The sequence below is a fragment of the Ursus arctos genome, unplaced genomic scaffold (assembly GCF_023065955.2).
Source record: "Ursus arctos isolate Adak ecotype North America unplaced genomic scaffold, UrsArc2.0 scaffold_23, whole genome shotgun sequence".
Lineage (NCBI taxonomy): Eukaryota > Metazoa > Chordata > Mammalia > Carnivora > Ursidae > Ursus > Ursus arctos.
In genome coordinates, this window is record NW_026622908.1 from 2,338,441 (window position 1) to 2,357,331 (window position 18,891).

Consider the following 18,891-nt stretch of genomic DNA (forward strand, 5'->3'; position numbering starts at 1 on the left):
CTCCCAGGAGCAAAGCAGGTGTTTAGCATAAAGCATATTGTTTGTACAGTCTGGTTAGGCATAGCGAGCGACTCTTGCACATCTGGGAATGAGGGGAACCCTTCTGAAATCCAAGTTCCCAGAAACCTGTCAAGGGCCAACCTGATAAGCAGGCCTTTCAAAGGACAGCAGTCAGGCCTACTGTGTTAACTCTTTCCTGCACAGAGGGCTATGCAGTCTGAAACTCAACTCTGCCATCGTAGCATGAACACAGCCACAGACAACACGTAAATGGATGGCTGTGTTCTGGTAATGCTTCATTTACAAAAATAAAGGCTATGCAGGGGCTGTAGTTTACTGGCCCTGGTTTAGAGGCAAGTACATGACCTTTGGCCTTCAAAGTTTTCAGTCACTTCTCTGAAGTGGTTCCCAAAAAGAACTCGGAGTGACAAGTTATAGGGTTCGGTGAGCTTTTGTCTTCATATTCCTAAGGAAATTAACACCCCCACTTATGATTAGGCCCCCTGGGCAAATCGAGAGACAGTATTTCTTTGCTTGAGGTTGGAGGTGGAATGGGACCTCTTATTATCTTCATATATTAAAAAATTCTCACTGGTAAATAGTTTTGGTTCATTCCAAATGATAAAATGAAGCACTCTTCTTTTAGCAGAAAGGGGTGGTTGACAAGGACTTTTAAACATGAGTGCAGAACATAATTGGGACTGTGGGGTGAGAAGGGAAGACAGGGAAGGAGGTAAGGGGTGGTCCTTGGGGCCCATGTTCCTCCTGACCCTTGGAAGGCCAGGGAGGGCGTGGAGAGGCAGGCAGGGTCACCCTTCAGACATAAGAAGAGCCTCAGGCCAGTGTACCCGTCAAGGCCCCGACAGGAAACGGTACACTCAAGGAACCCAAGGAGGGTGTAATAAAGGGACAATTCTCCACGGTGTGGGGGGTGTAAGGGGACCACAGGGATTGTACGGTTCCCTGAGGATCGGAACATGGAGCTGTTACCGCTCCCAGACCCAAAGGGATAAGAGAAGACAGCAGGTATGAGAATCTGTAAGAGAAAAGTTACGGAGAGAGGGCTGACTTGCAAGAAGGCTTCAGGGTGGGAGGGGTTGGGGGAGAATGGTGAGTGGTGGTGAATAAACACCACAACTTTACTCTCCCCTCCCCACTCGGTTCTTCTTCTGGGTCAGCCCATTGGTAGAACCCAGCTGGAAGCCAAAGAACATGGGAGCCCATCGAAACATTCCATAAAGTCAGCCTTCTAGGGCAGAAGGAGAAGGATGGAGAGTGGATCTGGAGAGATGAATAGGAGACACACAGATAATCTTATAAGTTACCAGATTTGGTGAATCCATGGAAATAGGCATTAAACTACCAAGATGACTGATTTTTCCCATAATAGAGGTAAACAATCATAGTGATCAAAATTCTGAGCCCGGGCCAAATGTGGAATGCCTAGCTTCAATGTGGAAATGTGACCAGAACACAGAGGCAAAAGGAGCCTATTTGATACCTATATTGGGTAAGAGACCCTCCATTGTGTGGCCTGGATTTTGGGTTCACCCCCAAGGAAAGCCGGAGACCTGCTATGGCTTCCAGTTTATTGGAGGTGAGGGAGACTATGATGACTGGAAGGATTTAGGAAGTTAAATAGATGCAGTTAGGCATCTCATCCGTCCATCCACCATCCATCCATCCATCCATCCATCCATCCATCCATCCATCCATCCAACAGCAATCTCTAAGTTGAGATTGAAGATAATAGAGATGAGAGCCATGGTCTCTGTCCTGGAGGATCCAACAGCCAAGTTGGGAAAACTAACATATCAGGAAATAATGCCTGTAATTACACTAATATGAGCATTGTTTCTGCTTCCTCCAGTGGCCTATCCCAACTCTTGCTACTTTGAAAACAGAAATAAAAACTCACCACCGCCAGAAAGGCTTCTGTGTATAGGCAAAATCCCGGGGCCTCAGCCTGCCACAGAGCCTCTCTCCAAAAACTGCAGAGATGTTTATGCCCTTGGGTTGAATGCCCCAGGCTCTCTTCTCAGGACCCAGGGTAGCTCCTGGTCACCCTGCTTGCCAGGACCCAGATTTCCCTAGGCTCGGGAACGTGGGCTGCCAGACAAGGACGGCCAGGAAGCCAGTTACTGCTACCCACCCCTTCTTCATCCCGGTCATCAGGGCCTGACTCCAGTCTCCAGGGCAGGCTGCCCAGGTAATAGCTGAAATCAGTTTTGTTCACTTAGCTGCTCGGAAGTGCTGGAGGGTGACGCTCTGAGAGCCAGGCGTGCACCTGCTAGCTGGTACAGCTCTCCTCCGAGCTGCTCATTGCTCCAGGGTCTGGGCAAATCCTAGTAGGGACAGACAGTTGTTTGTTGTTGCAAAGCAAACACCAAAGTGCATCTTGAGGGGCGGAACCACGACGCTGGCGGAGCAGAGAGATTCAGCGGAGGGTGCTCTCCAATCGTCCCTGGGACGCCTCAGAAGCCCCGCCGGCGGTGGATTGAGTCAGTAAATGGTCTGAACACAAAAGAGGGGAAACCGTTTCCTACGAGATGCCCCACTTTTAGTGCCAGTGGGCCCTGCAAGCATAGCTGTGCTTTCTGGGTCCCAGGGAACCTGGAAGGTTTCAGCAAGAAATGACTTAGAACTGTGGTTCCCAGAGAGGGGCAGCTTTGCCCACCAGCGTGTATTTGCAATGTCTGGAGACATCTGTGGCTGTCACGATGGAGGGGAGGGACGCTGCTCCTGGTGTCCAGGGGGTAGAGGTCAGGGGCGCTCGCTGCAACCTCCTACAATGCACAGGACAGCCCCTGCCCCGCAGCAAAGAGTTTTCTGACTCTGGATGCTCAAGGGTGCTGCTGTTGAGAACCCCTGCCTCAGGGGGCTAAGAACAAAAGCCGCGCTGTGTTCAGCTCCTACTCTGGGCCAGACACAAAGCCATGTGCGTGCCTTATGCCCCTGAACCCTAAAACAACTCTGTGAGGCAGGGGCTGCGATGATCCCCGTCTTGGAGATGGGGAAACCGAGGCCCAGGACATTAGGTAAAAGTCTCACAGGTGCAGTAGCTGAGATTTACACGGAGGCACTTTGACTCCAGGGCCACACCTGTGACCTCTCATTTCTCTTGCCTACCTCCCTTGGGTCCCGGCAGCTCCAGCATCGAGGCTGAGGGGGCGAGGCCAGGAGGCCGGCCAAGGAAGCTTCCCCGTGGTGATCCACCTGAGCTCTGAGAGGGGGACCGGGACTAAGGAAGCAGCAGACGGCCAGAGGGGCCTGTACCAAACACCTGTGATAGAAGAAGGTAAGAAGTGGGAGCCGGTGGGAGTCTGCCTGTGGCTGTTTTACAAGCCCCTGGGGGGGGGGCATCTAGAAAAGACATCCCCACCACTCGGCTCCTCTTCGGCGGCGAATGACCCATCTACTCATCTTCCACACACCCCCATTCACCTTGGCAAGGCTCCGAACCTGGGCATTTCATTCTGATGCTTGCAAGGAAAAGAGAAAAACCCCTGCAGGTGACAGAGCAAACACGTCCGTGTCTCGGGACTCGCCCGGTGGAACCCTCCTCTTCCTCAGGCCGGGAGCAGGAGGCATGATGAGTAGCTGAGCGGGAGCCCACGTTACCCCTGGGTGCACACTCCTGCCCTGGGGGCCACTGAGCTAAGGTCGCGCAAGGACCCCCCGGGGCTGGAGGTGCCCCTCGCTCTGTCACTTCATCTCCTGGATGAGCAAGGGCTCCCACCCCGCAGGATGCAGGCGGACCCCTGGCCAGAGCCCTGCAGGCTATCCTCAGCACCCCTTCTCTACCTGGCAGGGGTGGAGGTGGGACCTGCCTCTGCCAGAGACTGAGGTATGGCCGTCCACAACACGTGCCCTGCGCCCATATCCAGCAGCACCACACCGACAGATACTGCCCCCGGCCGTGGAGGGAAGGGCGAGAGAGAAGAAACATAGTTTTGTACACCTGTCTGCTAGCTACTGTCCCTATCTGTGGTCACCTCCCAGTTGTAAGGATAGGGAAACCGAGGCTAAGAGGCTATACAAACCTTGCTGAGGTGCAGAGCAGGCAGCTGCTCTCTTCCCTCCTGCCTGGGGGAGGTTCCAGGGAAGGAGGAGACCTTGACAACTCAGGGCCTTCATCCCACTCCCGGGTTGAGCACCCCAGATGGTCTCGTCTCCCCCAGCCCTCGGCGGGGCCTCCCCCTGAGCAGAGGCTGAGACAGGCAGGGGGAGGAGGGGAGGGCCTCCCAGGCAAATCAGGAGCAAAATGGGGTTGGTCACATGACTTAATAACATGGTTCCAAGGTGCAGCAGGAGTCCCAGCTCTCCTCCAAACAATGGGCATGTGGATTTGGGGAGCTTTATTTCCTTCATTAAGTGATGTTTCCTTGGCAACACTGCTGGCCTATCGAGTGGGCGCCCTTGAAAAATAAGGTAAGGTAGAGACACTCTCTCATCGGGAGAAGGGGCGGCAGTGGTGGTGTTTGGCTCAACCTGGAGGGTCCTGAGGGGGTGGAAGGAGAGGAGTCATTGCGGGGCACTCTCAACAAGAGGCTCTAGAAGCTACTACAGGGAGAAAACGGCTCTATTTGCGGGTGCTTTCATGGGGAAAGTGATCCAGGATGGAGTTGACGTCATTTCTTCGGATACTTGCAGGAGATCTGTAGCCTCAAGGATTGTTTGCAGCCCAATGATTTTTCAGAGCCCGGTCCTCTGTGGGGGTGGGGAAACACACCAGGAGAGTGGCAGTCTAGGGGTCCAAAAATCACAAACAATGGCACAATTACAAAGTATCAAAATGGGGGGTAGCAAAGATCACTGGAGGGAAAGCCAGCCTGTGGGCTGGACCACTGCATGGGGTGGGCTTCTGGGATGAGGGGGTGGGTGCTGGGCTTTGGAAGAGGAGAAAGATCTGTGAGCAAATGAAGTGGGGGAGAATGGCGCCATCAAAGGACACACTCCTAAATGCCATCGAGGGAAGGCAGTGCTCGCTACCTTGGTCGCACAGTAGAACCAGCTGGGGAGCTTTAAAAAGTCTGCATCAGTTTAGCAGGGGAGGCCTAGGTATGGGGTCTGTTCCAGGCTATTCCAATGTGCAACCAAGGTTGAAAACTAGCTGTATTAAGGACATACTGTGCAGCCTACAGAGGAGACATTGGGACAGCACCTACGACCACCTGGATTCCAAGCCTCCCTCCCATTGTGGGGCCAAGGGGGATTCCCATCAGCAGGCGCACTGTTTGTAAGACTGATGAGGGCGGCCAAGGGGTTAGGAAGCACCACTGTTTAGGAGAACAGTTCTCAACGTGCAGTCCCAGCATCACCTAGGAACTTGGTGTAAGTACACATTTTGAGCCCAACCGCAGACCTGCTGAATCAGAAACTCTGAGCGGAGCCCAGGAGTTTGTGTTTTAACAGGCCCTCCAGCTAAGTCAGATGCCTGAGAACGTTTGAGGACCACTGGTCTGGTGGGATCGAGTCAGGTGGGCCTGGGTTTCCAGTCGGCACCCCAGCCCTCACTTTGTAGCTGAGAAGCCACTCTGAGCCTCAGTTGCCTGACCTGTAAAGTGCAGTTGTGAGGATTATAATATTGCTAGCCCCTGGTCTGGCCACAGGGACTGCAGGGCAAGAACAAGGCAGGCAGGGACCTAGTAGGGAAGGGATTCCCGGTCCAGCTGCCCGGTCTCACCCCCCTCACCTCTGGTGCCTGTCCTGAGTCGGCCTGGCCAGTGGGCCTGTGGGTCAGGATTCACAAAAATGGCAGGCAGCGCTCGGGCCTGCAAGGTGCAGGGGGTGGGGGCAGAGAAGGAGCAGAGGCTTGCTTTATTCAATCTCAATTTCGAGTAGTGACTGTGACATCTGTAATGTGTGCTAGAAATGGGCTCTTTGTCCTCTTTACCAAGAATGAGCTGCCGGCCCCTCTGCTGATAGGGCAGGCTGATTTAAGGGTTTGGTTACTGGTCATTAACCCCTCGACACAGAGGTTAGTTACGGCGCTGAGGGCCGCAGGGCACTGATGCTAAATCAGGAGTGAAGGGGAGTCATTTCCAAAATGATCTTCAGTTCACTAACCACAGAACCAGGTACATTAAGGGGAGGAAAACATTTATAAACATTTCTGTTTGCCAGAGCTGCGAAGGAGCAGAAAGCAAGATCCCCAGCCCAGAGCTCCCCTTTGTGAGCCCATTTCCCTGGTGGAGGGGAGCAGGACGGGCTAAGTACCTGAGCCCGCCAGCTGTGTGTGGAGAGGTCTGTAACAGGCACTCAGTGCAGAGCCAATAGACAATCCAGTTTAATTCAGCAAACGCTCCTTTGTGCCCACGAGGGTACGGCCTGAGCTGGGCACTGGGGAACAGAGAGGAGCAAGATATGAGTGCCCCCGGGGAGCCAAGTGGGGAGACAGCCATCTGAAAAGGGAAGAGAAGAGCCTCATGGCCAGGCTGGGAGCAGAGTAGAGCAGGTCAGAGTGCTAGAGGGGCCACAGCCGGAGTGATGTGCTCTCTCTGGGGCTGGTCTGTGAGTGATAAGTTTCGAGAACAGCCTAGGAGGAGAGTAGTTTGCCCAGATAACTGAGTAGGATGAGGGACCGCTGTCAGAAAGGGTAGGAAAAACACAGGCACGGAAGCTTGGCACTACCTTGCCGTTTTGGGGAGAGAGAGTGCCTCCGGAGGTGGGGAGATGAGACTGGAAGTGCAGCTCAGGGCTGAAGAGTTGACAGCACCCTGTGACTTCAGATGGACTGTCCTTCTACCTGTCAGCACACCTGAGGAATTCTGAGTCTTTTGAGTCACAACCATCCAAAGGGCCTGGAAAGAGAGCTGGGACTAGAGGTGACACAGTCCCTTCTGCAAACCTGTCTGGAGGACAGGGGAGAAAAGTGAGCTTTGGACCAGGGTGCTGTCTCTAAGCGTAAGACTGAATAGAAAAGACTAAGCAAGGCCTGATTTCTGCCTCCCACTGTGCACCTGAACAGGGCGGCCAGGCAAGCAGCCACTCGGCACCATTGCTGGGCTTGGAAGTTCTGACTTAGATTCATAGCTCGTGTGCTTCATTCTGGGCCTCGTACCCACAGCACGGGTGTCAGCCATCTCTCAACCACCGTTAAGGGGCTGTTTGCCACCCAGCCAACCCAGGCAGCAATCTGAACCCCCCACCTTGCTCTGTCTTCTCTTCCTGCGTCATTCTGAGCTCCTGGTGTCCCCTGGGCTCAGTGTTTCCCTGGTCAGCCCCTCTGCCCCAGGAGAGAGCCAGGTGGGAGCGGCCATCAGTTTCCTGCATAGAAACTGAGGGCTGAGCAGGAGTGAATTACCGGGGAGAGACCGGGGACGAACTAGAGAAGGCAGCTGCAGGATTCTTGGTGCTGACAGCTTTATTTGCTTTCCTGTCACAGCATCTTGCTTCACTCTGGCCACAAGAGTAGGCATGTTTCACAGTCTGGCTAATCAGGGTACCCCATTGCCTTGGACGTGTTGATTTGCCCAGTCTGGGCCAATAAAAGTCCTCCCTCAGATTTTCTTTTTGTGGGAGCATGCTGGAAGGCTCTAGGCCCAGAGCAACTTGCTGCCTTCTTCCTCAGGTAAATCAGGGAAGCCTTTCCCACTTGAATATAAGAGAGACTAAGGTTACATATGAAGGGAACCACAGCCAAAATAGGAGGGAAGGCAGGTGGGAGGGAGAGAGAAAAGAGGAGGAGGAGGTGGTAGAGGCAGCGGCAGAAGAAGAGGAAGAGGAACAGAGGAGAGGGAAGGGAAGAAAAGAGAAGACAGGAGTGCAGCAAGCTTCATTCCTTCCCCTGGATCCAGCCCTGCCTGAAGCCAGAGCCAGACATGGACTTGTCAGCTACATGAGAGGAAAACTCTTTTGCATTTAAGTTGGTTTGAATTGGGTCTGTCACGTGCAACTAAGAGTCTTGACTAATACAGAATACCCAGAGACATTCAAGAACACCAGAGGGAATGAAGTAAAAGGATCAGGTCACCACGGTCTTTCACTGCAGGGCGAATCTAGATGGCATGTGTGTATATGCTTTATTCAGTTATTATAGAAAGTGAGTCACTTTTAAAAATAATAAATCACTAAAGTTTGTGAACGTCTGGATTTTTTTTTTACAAGATGAAGAAATGCCTCACTCATTTGTAGGCTAGTATGCTTTCTGTAGTGGGTGAAAAGCTAGTGAGCCCGGAGGTTCGCACAGCCTTAGGAAGCCCCTGGGAATGGGCCGAGTATCTGAATATCATCTATCATGTAGGTACAAGAGGAGAAGCGCAGAGAACCACAGAGGAAAGGGAACTGGGTTACAGGAAACTAAGACTGGCATGGCCCGGGATGAGACAAGGAGCAGGGGCCCTGGACTGTGATTGCCGGTTAAGCAGTGTCCCTTCAGCCTCCTGTGCCTGTCTCTAGGGAGCAGTGCCTGCTGACTGCCCCGGCCTGGGCTTTCGCTATCATCCCCGTTCTGCTGCTGCTGCCCTTCCCTTGTTCCTCCTGTTCTCTGTCCACTTCAGAACAAGATAAGAGGGGGCAGAGCCAGGGACGGGGGCGGGCAGTTGTGAGGAGGCAGGAGCAGGTGGCCTTGCCCTCGGCCTACAATGTCTGACCACGACCCCTCCTCTGAGCATGGCTCTGGCCAGCGGTGGGCCCCAGAGAGTCTGGGTTCCGCGACTCCGCCACCTGCTCGCGGGTGAGAGCGGGCTGTCCAGCAGCCAAGAAGGCCGTCTCCTCCCAGGACTTTAAAACATGAGCCGGAGACACACCGAGACGAGGCAGCTCTCTAGCTATGCATAGCTCGAGCGAATGCATGGCCTCTTCCTGCTGAGGCCCTTGGAGCTGCCCCCATTCCTGCCTCCCCCTCCCCCATTCCTGGCCCCATCGACCCTCTTTTGGAGTCTATGCAATGAATGACCGCGGGTTTCTGTAATAGCACCCACCCTTTGTTTCTAGCTGAAGCTGCCCAAATTTGTGGCGGTTGTTGTTGATGATAACCCCTCCCCCTGAACGCACAAACACGGCTCACTTGTTCCGCGGGAAGTTCGCCATCTTGAAGAAGTATCAGACACCTGCTATCTGACTGCGGGGTCCAATTTGCTCCCTGTTTTGGAAGGCACTGCTCAGAGCCCTTCCTAGCTGTGTCTGCTGGTCTGCTTCAAGCTGTGCTGCTCACGGACAAACGACTAAGAGGGAGCAGATCATGTGCACCTGGGAGAATGCCCTGGCATACCTCATTCCCAAACCACAGTTGTCTGCCAACCCGGCACCAGCTTGTGACGGTCAGAGCGTGCTCCTCAGCGACGCGAACGGATTGGCTCGCGGCTCTGTCCTGTGTTCCCCTCCCGACGGAGCTATTACACGTCCCCGCATCGGTACTGTCAGACTTGGCCACATGCCTTTCACCACTGGGATGTGAACGGGACAGACGTGTGCCATTCCCAATCAAAAGCTTGACGAGCCATCATGGGACCTACCACATTGTTTTTTACTCTCTGCCACTGGACTGGAGGTGTCCCAGATGGGGGCTGCTTCTTCGGTGCCAGAAAAAGGCGAGATGACACAGAGCTGAAGCTGAACCATGATGACCCCAGAACATGAGCAAGAAATAAGCATTTCTTGTTGTAAGTCACTGCGATTTGGGGACCATCAGCCTAAGCTGAATGATAAATTGAGACTGGATGAGGGGTACTGCCAAATTCTAAAATATGGGACACTGACTCTGGGGTCAGACAGCGGGGCAGGGAGGACCCATCGCCAGAGGCTGGAAAGATGGTGACCTCTTTTACGCAGTGGTGAGACATTCGGCGTAACCGTCGCCGCAGCCACTCGGTAGACCGCGCTTCAGGTGAAGAGCACGCCTTCGTCACTGTTGGCTGCTTTTGACAAGCCTCTGCAAAGGACGATAAGGTCGGCAAACACTTGGACAAGTGGCACGACCGAGCAATGTTTGTTATTGTAAGCCACTTGGATTTTGAGGTCATCTGTTACTGGAGCATAACGACGCCTGAACTGACTGACACAACCACTTTGCTATGCTCCCTCACCAAGTAATCACGCAAAAATAGAATCACAGAATGTGACACATGCTCTTCAAGGAAACAGCAAAGGGCTTGGGAAACAGGTACCCAGAAAACCTGACCCAGTGGGGGAGGAGTTGACTCTAGAAAGATTAACTCTGGATCCCAACTGCCTAATTGAAGTCTCCGCCCACTCCCCCGCCATTGTTCATTGGCTGTGTGACTACAGACGATGCCCTTGGCCATTCATTTGTTCAGTTTCCTCACCGGTCAAAGCAGGTGGTCATGACATACCTATTGCACAGAGCTGCTGGAGAATCCTATGACCTGAGGGCTGGGAGTGTTGGCCATTAGTACTGTCTTTGTAACAGGGGTCTCTCCCATCAGGTTACCAGTTTCCCCATGGCAGGAACCACGCTTGTCTTGCTCACTGTCGTATCCCTATTGTCCAAATCACTGCTTGACATGCGACACATACTCGAAACACATTAGCTGATTAAGTGAATGTGTTGATAAATTATTCCAGGGACCTTGAACTCCAGGTCAGAAATCTACCAGGCTTCCTCCCTACTGCCTGTTTCATGTCCCTTCCTCTAAGACTCCTCTAAGCTTTCTCTTCTGTTTTGGACCAGCACCTTGGACAACATCTTCCATATGGCCTTGTGAGATGGAATGGGATTTTTTCTCAAGGACAAGATTCTCAATATTTGCTCCCAGCACCCATACTGTGCCAGGCCTAACTCTTACCTGGCCCCATGAGCAATGAGGGGGCTCACTCATTTGATGGCTCACCACAACCGTTATCCTTCACTGAGTTAAGAAGAGCTTAGAATGTTCCAGGGAGAGGGAGAGAGGGGGAGTGAGAGGGAGAGAGTGTATGTGTGTGTGTATTTGACAGAGATTTTAACATATGAGGTCAGTGGTGATCTGGACTCACCCCCAGTCTCGGTGATCAGGAAGATGGGGGAAAGAGCATGGCAATAAAACCTGTAAGTTAAGATCCAGCAGGGAGAAGTTAGCTCGGAGAAATCGACCTCATGTGGATGAAATATTGGTGCCTGATTGCAATTTGCAAATGTAAATCTTGATTGTGCCTGCTCCAATGCCATCTCCATTTCTACCTCCTTCCCTGAGAAGAGGAGAACCTGCTTTACTGAGGAAAAAAGGTCCAGCTCACATCTTTGCTGGATGTTACAGACCTCAGGCAGCAATGCCAGATGGACTCCGCTATGGTGGAGAGAGTTTTAGGAGACCAAGGCCATTCTTGTGGGGATTCCTTTTCTTGCCACACCACAAGACAGGTGCTCAGTAAATACTTTTGGATGAACGAGTGAACAAATGCATAAGCGAATGAATGAAATAATACAAAATGGACATGATAAGCCACAGATTTTCCCCATCTTTGCATGCCCACTCTGCCTCTGCCCTTTGAGGCTCGGCTCGGCCGTGGCCTTGTGACCGACTTTGGGCAACGACAATATCTTCGCAGCAAACGTGATGCAGGAAGACTCATACAGTTATGTTTGCCCTTTCTTGCTGCTCTTAGATACCCTGTCACTGCCCTCACATGAAGAAGCCCAGATGAGCCCGTGGGATGATGAAACACACGTGCCCCAGAAGCTCCCTCTTTCCAGCTGATAATCAGCCAGCCTTCCAGACCCCGACTCAACTAACTGACCAGCAGTTGGCCACGGATGCCTGATTGAGTCCAGCTGAAACTAGCAGCGCACAGGGTCAGCCCAGCCCAAACTGTTGGCCCTCAGAGTCTAAACAAATGTATCATAAGCTACAAAATTTTGGGGGTAGTTTTCTATCTAGTAAAAATGATACACATAGCTCATTTCAGAGGTGTGCTTGTGAAGTCAAGGCACGGAGTGTAGGTTTTCAGCAAACTGCTGCCCCTTTCCCCTCCCGATTACAGAAAATAAAATAATTTTACTAATACTATTTAATGAGCTCTTATTGTATGTCAGGGATGCTAAATGCTTTACAAATACACTCGTTTCATCCTCAGAATAACCCTGGATAAGTGGGGGTATTATCGTCTCCATTCTTAGGTGAGAAAACTGAATTCGATAGGGGTGAACGAATGCATAGCGAGGGGCAAAGCTGGGAGCTGACTCAGGTCACTTGGCTCCAAAACCCAGCTGCCAGGCACTATAATACCCTGTAAAGAAGGGAAGGCAGGTTCGATTCTACCCCTTCTCATCTGTGCCCCCCCCAAGTGTTCTTCCTGCTCTGCTTTGGCTTATTACTCTTTCTCTAAGTTCCAGGTGGAGCTCCTCCCCCAGGAAGCCTTCCCTGACCTCTCTAGGTCACCATGACCCAGCCCTTTTACTCCTTGGCAGCTGGGACTCTGATCCCTTCCAGGGGCAGAGGGAAAGCTCCACAAAGCCCTGCTGATCCTGGACCGATGTGATGGGGATGGGGTTCAGTGGCCGTGAGAGCATGGGAGCGGGTACTTTGTGGGGCCCAGCGTGACTGCAGTGGCTGAGTACAAGGGGATGGGATTCCCCAGTCTGATTCCACCATCCCTTTCCTCCCAGCCTCCCAGCTCCCATGGGCCTACGTGTGTATGTCAGGTCTAACTTTCGTTGTCTTTACGGGACTTTCTCGTCCTCTCCCAACTCCTGATATGCTCTGCGCCTCTTTCCTGGCTGATCTGTCTTTGCTGCACCCCCCACCCCCTTAAGCCTTCCCCAAATGCCTATTGAACTCCTAGTATCTTTCAGGAACAGTCCTTTCCAGCCAAAAGCAATTTCTCCTGTCCCCACCACACACGGCTCTTCCTGGAGGATACTGCCCCTCTTGTGGGCTTTGAATCTGCCCATTCTCCCGCCAGGGACACGAGACAGAGCCAATACTCCCCGCTCCCCACAGAAGCACCCCTTCCACACCTCAGCCCTCCATCCAGGGCAGAAACATCTCCTTAGGCATCAGCCATCTCACCCAAGTGCTTCCCAGGCGGTCTGCTGCGCCCCCTCCCTCCCAGTGGGCATCGCGTCGGGTGATGAACGGCCCCACCTGCCCCGGGGCCTCAGTTCTGGGGAGGGCCACCTGTGCTAGGCTTCAGCTGCCCACTTCCAAATCCCAGCTCCTAGTGCCCGGGACTGCTGTACCCCCAAACCTTATCTTCCACTGCCCCACTATCCCCCAACCCCCTATCCTTCATGATTCCTCCCTCTCTTACTTCCCAAATGCCTGCTCATGCACCCGAGACCTTCGGAATAACCTGTTTTTTTCTCTTTCCTCCCCTACCTTTATCGCCTTCCTAGCCTCCCCACGTTCCTGGAAAGGCTACACCCAAATTCCTTCAACCACCCCCTTGCCAGCACCTTCTGTCTTTAATTCCTCATTCCTGCTGCCTTTGACAGCCCCTGTAAGCCCGGCCTCTGCAGCCCGTTTGCCTTCTCTGTACCCTCCCCTGGACGCGGGGCACGGCCCACGGAGAATCATGGAACCGGGCTGATTACACCCTCCAGAGACTTGTGGTCTTCAGCTGTAGCCAGGCCCTACCACCTTGCCCTCCCCACTAGGCCTTCTGGGGGTCCTGCTCAGCCTCCGAGCCACCCCCCTTTGCAGGGTGTCCATACCTTCGCTACTTTGGAATATAAGCAGAGCCCCCGTGCTTGACTTGCAGTTCAGCCTGCAAACTTGTTTCCCTTGGATCAGCCTCCATCTTGCCCTCAGGCCTCAGAGGAAGAGGTTCCTACCCTGAAATCCAGGGCCAGCCCCACTGGCCTTGGACCCCATCCTCTCCTGTCTTTGCCCTTTCCTCACCCCCAGAATGTTGCTTCCTTCTCTCCCCACATATCAGATCTTTCTCTACAGACTTCCTTCCCTCAGCCTCAGATGTGCTCCCTTATTGCTTCCCTTAGAAAGCAAATCACAATACACACCCCTCCTAGCAGCCGGCTTCTTTTTCTTTCCATCCCTTCCTAGCAAACTCTGGGGGAGAGGAGTCTACACGCACTGGCTCCTTGTCCATAATTGCCTCTTTGGAGGGAGGCCCTCTACCTACCACGTCTTCCTAGACGTTCCGTGACCTCCACATACTCAGGAAACACACCAATGGTATATACCGTCCTCATTCTTCAGCTCCAACCTTGCCGCCCTAGAAACCCCAGAGCAACTGAGAGGGTGAATACTGTCTCAGTCCATTTTGTGATCATCACTTAAAACAGGCTTTAAGTTTCCCCGAATTCAGTCCTTTCTTTATTTAACATATAGTTGTTAAGTACCTGTAATGCCCCAGGCAAATATGACCGAGTGACTTCTGAGCAGCTCAGGATATTCCGAGGAGCTAAAGCTACTGCAGAGACATAAACGTGTTCTGTAGCTCAGTTCTACAAGAATTAAGACCAGCGAGGCCTTGTTTCTGCAGAAAAAATGTTATGAAATTTTCCTTTTAAGCGTGTCCTTCACCCAAGTCAACCTCCACTCCCACACGTGTTCCTGCATTTAATAGTATATTTTTGAGCAAGAAAAAAAATAAAGCTGTTCTAGTGATTGATTTAGAGGGCCCGGCTCTGCTGAAATTCCCAGTATCTTAACACAGTGCTAACCTCAAGGACTCCACTAAGGCTCCGTGCCGGCAGGACTAATGCTCAGCAATGAGCAGATTTCAGAAAAAGCAGCTGGGACAAAGGCAGTGTGGTGACAATGAAGTTAGTTGGAAAAATCAAATACAAGAACCCTTTATGCCCACAATACATTCTAAACACATCTCCTTAGGAAATTTCTTGAAATAGGCCAGCATCGCCCTAAGCCGCCCTGGTAGAAACCCCATTCAGATGTCCCCATTCAATGCCACTAGCCATTCCCAAATCCTAGAGGCTGTGTCGTATGCTCCTCCTTCATCCCATTCTCAGCCAGGGGTGGTACGGACCTCCTCCTCCAGGGCCCCTTTGAAAATGCATGGGGATGGTTCGGTCCACACTGACCCTGCTGCTGCTGGTCAGAGTCCGGGGATGCTAACCGTCCTGTGCTGAGGAGGACAGGCCCACACGGAGAAGAAACATCCCACCCAGAAACAGGAGCAAGGAGCAGCAAATGATGTGGCTCGCTGCTTGAGGGCCTGCCTTTGAGCAAAGGGCAGCGGAGCACACAGCAACTCAGGGGAAAGCTCCCCACTTCCTGCTCCAAACCGAAGGAGGAAGAGCCTTTGTGGGGTGGGGGTGGTCACTGTACCCAAGTGGCCGAGAGCAGTGTGTCTCCTGACATAGAAGGCTTGTAACTTACACTCTACCCTGGCCCCCTGCTTGCATCCAGGGCATTCCTGCGTGCAGTCCCGTGCGGCCCTCTCAGGGGGAAGGGTGAGTTGCAGAAGGATCCGGGGGAGTCTATGCAGCCCTGTCAATAGGAGAACGCTCTCTAGCCCGAGGGTCGAGTCAAATGCGAAGGCAGGCCGTTTCTGCGTGCCAGCAAGCGTGCGGGCAGGAGAGGCCTCCATGAAGGGTCTGCTTCCCCACTCCTGTCCAACCTGCCCCAGACCTACTGGCCCTCGTCAAGAAAAATACATAGGATCTGGCTTCCATCCCAGTGGGGGAGGGTACATCTCTCCAGCTCCCATCCGCAGGTCCCCACGAAAAGATACTGGGTCTAAAAGAAGAGATTACAGATCCTGCCAGATCTTATCCTCACTAATAGTAACTTATAATAAAAATAACAGCAACTGCAATATACTGATTGAGGATTTACAGGGTACCAGGCTTGGTGCTGAGCACCCTACGTATTTCTCCACTTAATCCTCACAAAACCTCTATCAGATGGACGTTTTCAACTCCATTTTACAGGCGAGTCAGGCTTTGGGTGAAGGCGGATGAGTGGCGAAGCCAGTGTGGCTGGGCGGGCTGCTCGGAGGCCTTTGTCAGGCAGACGAGCTCAACGACTCAACAACCCACCACCTCGAAGAACAGATTCCTGCTCTGTGCCAGGCAGCGTGCTAGGCTCACGGGGTGCCCTGGAGGACACGCAGGGGCCTGCCCTCAAGAAGCTTATGATCTAGTGGTAGAGCGTGAGTTTGTTTAACAAGTAGCCAAACTCACGATGAGCCGTCCACTGTGCTTCGATCGCATTTATTCATATAGTGCAAGAGCTGTGAAGCACTCAGTGCAGAGATTTGAGAGTAACTCGGGCGAGCACCTGGGATAGGGTGGTCTGGAGATGTGCCCCCCAGAAGTGGACGTTGGGTGAGACCTGAAGGGTAGGAAGTGGGGAGAAGTGGGGGCCTTTGGATCTGAGGCTTTGCTCCTGGCGTGTTGAGACTAGATGTCTTCCGATGGGGAGATGGTTGCCCTAGTTCCTCGGGGGGACAGGGTGAACCCTAAAGGCCAGAGGCACATGTAAGGAGTCCTCATGGGTCAAAAGAGAGCTGACCCACCTGTGTTCTGGGTCAGAGCCCTGGGTGGACGGGGAAGGGCAGTGCCAGCCGGGTAGTATTTTCAAATTCCCTTCCGCCTAGTCTCAGGAAACTGCCATAGTCCCTTCAGGGAGGAAACGGCAGATCAGCCTCTGTTTTCCTTCAGATCCTAAGGAGAAGAGCACACCCGGTGGTGGGGTAAATCTTCCCTTCCCTCTACGGCCACGGCAGGCTTTCTTCCTCCAGCAAGCACACTCTGAACACCTCCGAGGGGCGGGCCTTCATCTGGGCTGGCTTGTCCAGAGAGCTTCCTGAGAGCAGAGGCCACAGATCTGACAAAACTAGGGAGGCAGTCCTAAGTCATGGCTCCGAGCATGGGCTGGCGGCGGGGCCACCAGGGGCCACCGCTGGTAATTCTGTGACCTTGAACAAGTTACATAAGTGCCCCGAGGCCCAGTCTCCTCCCCTGTACAAATGGGGTAACAAGAGAACCCCCGTCCCAGGGCTGCTGAGAGCAGTCGCCGAGATCACGCGCACGGATGGGGTAACAAGAGAACCCCCGTCCCAGGGCTGCTGAGAGCAGTCGCCGAGATCACGCGCACGGATGGGGTAGCAAGAGAACCCCCGTCCCAGGGCTGCTGAGAGCAGTCGCCGAGATCACGCGCACAGAGCATTTACAGAGATGCAGAGGAGCACTAAACAAGGAACGTACGCCGTTGTCGATATTATTATCTCCAGGCAGACTAGCAAGCTCTCAAAAACGAGAGGCTGCCCTAATTAGAACAGGACACCCACGTTCCTGGGCCAGATCCTGGGCCAGGCTTGGTGCCAGGCACGTTCGGGTGTGTTGTTGCATTTAAACCTCCAATCCATTTTACTGACCAGGCAAGTAGCCGCCACAGGGCCCAGGACAGGCTAGTTCCTGTCCTTTCGTAGGGCTCTGTGGAAGAAAGAGATTGCAGGCTGGGTTGAAGACAATGCCTTCACTCCTCACTGATGAGCAGACACAGAGAACAGTGAGCTCCTGAGCCCTGGGATGCAGGCAGGACACATTAGGCACCTGCTCTCCATGGATGCTTCCAGGGCCCAAAGATGAATGGAGCCATTCCGGCCCTGGGGGTCCTGGGTCAGTGGCAGGGGGCGGGGGAGGGGGAATGACTGCAGATGGTCAACCCTCCTCATCCCAGCCTCCAGTGTCACACTTTTTCATACTTGGAGAGGCTGCCGTCGGCGTAACTTTGTAACACCTGCCATCGTTAGGCGTGGCATGGGTAGGCCATTAGAGCCCTGCTGGCAATGCAGCCAGACGCACACTTACTCTGTCTCCTGTGGGAATGAGGGCCGCGGAATAGGAGATGCCACCGCTCAGAGCCCAACAAAGACGGGCAGACAACCCTCTACGGCCCGGGCCCCGAACCATGCAGATGGAGGTGTCAGCCGAGGTTTCGAGACTGGTTGAGGCTCCCCTCAGACCGTAGCCCCCTGAGGGCACCGTACCAACGCTTGCCGGCTGGCGCTGGGCACTCCAACCACACACGAGAAGGCCTGCGGGGCCCAATGTCATCACATCAGAGCCAAGAAGTAAACTCAAGGAAGTTTTTCCAAACCTTACAGCCACTCAGTGCCAGGCATTCCGATGTGTTATAAGTAAAAGCCTGGAGAGGTGGAGAGACCTCCCACAGGTCACAGGGAAGTGGCCAGTGACCTAAATTCTTGGCCCACAGAGTAAACCTTTCTAATTGTCTCTGAGATGTTGCTCGAAAGATCTGGGGGTTCGTGCACAATCCACGAGAGTCCTCCAATGCCCCATGCATGGCCACTAGAAGCAATGCCGGCTAGGAAGGAGACACGGCTCCGTTACAGCCCCAGGTGGGGATGGCACGTGCGTATGTACGTACAGCCGAGTGAGAACTTTAAAACACGAAGAAGAAATTCCAAACCATTCCAAAAAAAAGGCACCAAAGTCCATCTGTAATTCCGTATTTTTCTTACTTTTATTACGCATACTACCTGATCTAATGCGGCATTCGTCTCTGTGTAAGAATAGAATACTTCTTTCAACGCAGCTCTAATCTTCCTATTTCGAGTCAAAATGCACTTCCTACAGCACGACATGGTGGCTGAAGTATTTCCAAAACTTTAGAGGGAATTAAAGATCCTTGCGTCTTCTTTCTTCTACGGTCATGAACTTACCCTCCCAGAGGAAATGGACTATTACCCCTGTGCCTTCTGGAATCTAGAAGATACAGGCAGGGGGCATGGGAGAAGTCCCCAGAGCCTGCCTTGCACTACCCATCCCGCTGGGCTCCTGACAAGGTGGTTGGGGCAGGAGGTGGCATCATATGAACTGTCATCACCTAAGTGCCTCGCTCCCTCTCCAGACTGGGACTCCTCCAGGTCCGGGGCTTGCGCAAAGCTGCCTTTGCCTCTCCCAATTCTTGGCATAAAGTAATACTCAGTGCATGTTTCTTGAATGAGCAAATGAATGAATGAGTGAAGGAGTGATTGATCGAATAAATAAATAGTCTG

General features: G+C 53.0%; 1 protein-coding gene across 2 annotated transcripts in view; it reads right to left on the reverse strand.

Moving 5' to 3' along the window:
- The window catches only part of GALNT18 (polypeptide N-acetylgalactosaminyltransferase 18), a 336,223-nt gene that overhangs the window by 15,333 nt on the left and 301,999 nt on the right, over positions 1 to 18,891 (reverse strand). The gene's annotated exons all lie outside the window — the stretch shown is intronic.